This window comes from Rhinatrema bivittatum, chromosome 3 (genome assembly GCF_901001135.1).
Source record: "Rhinatrema bivittatum chromosome 3, aRhiBiv1.1, whole genome shotgun sequence".
NCBI lineage: Eukaryota > Metazoa > Chordata > Amphibia > Gymnophiona > Rhinatrematidae > Rhinatrema > Rhinatrema bivittatum.
In genome coordinates, this window is record NC_042617.1 from 576,354,218 (window position 1) to 576,354,744 (window position 527).

Genomic DNA, 527 nt, shown 5'->3' on the forward strand with positions numbered 1-527 from the left:
CCGGTTATATGCGTATTTCCCACTGCACGCACAAATAAAACGTTCAAAAAAGAGGCAAGGCACGGGAGTTTCTGGATTTCAATTTCAAATTAGCGCATAAATACTTACACTCGCAGGTGTATAAATTTATTTCTGCTATGAAGGACATGGAAGTAATAAAAAAAAGATAAATAGATATATCGGTGGGGTTTTAAGAGTCAGAGCTAATAGGGGAGAAGGGAGGCTATTAAACTAGGGGAGTTGGAAGTCCTATCTCTTATCAGGGCAAACTGGGAAAAAAAACTGGTAATGGCATCAGTGCACATGTCTATAAAATCCCCCAGCTTACGCGGTAGAAGCGGCATGGGCGCGCATAGGCAAATGTCCACTTAAGATTGCTCGCACATGTGCACGCAGTCAGGCTATTTTATAATATATGCGCACATATACACACATATATTACAAAAAGGCTGCATCTCTGGGACTGGGCCGATGAACAGGTGCGCCTGCGTGCTGGTTTAAAAATTGCCGTCCCTATTTGCCCTAGC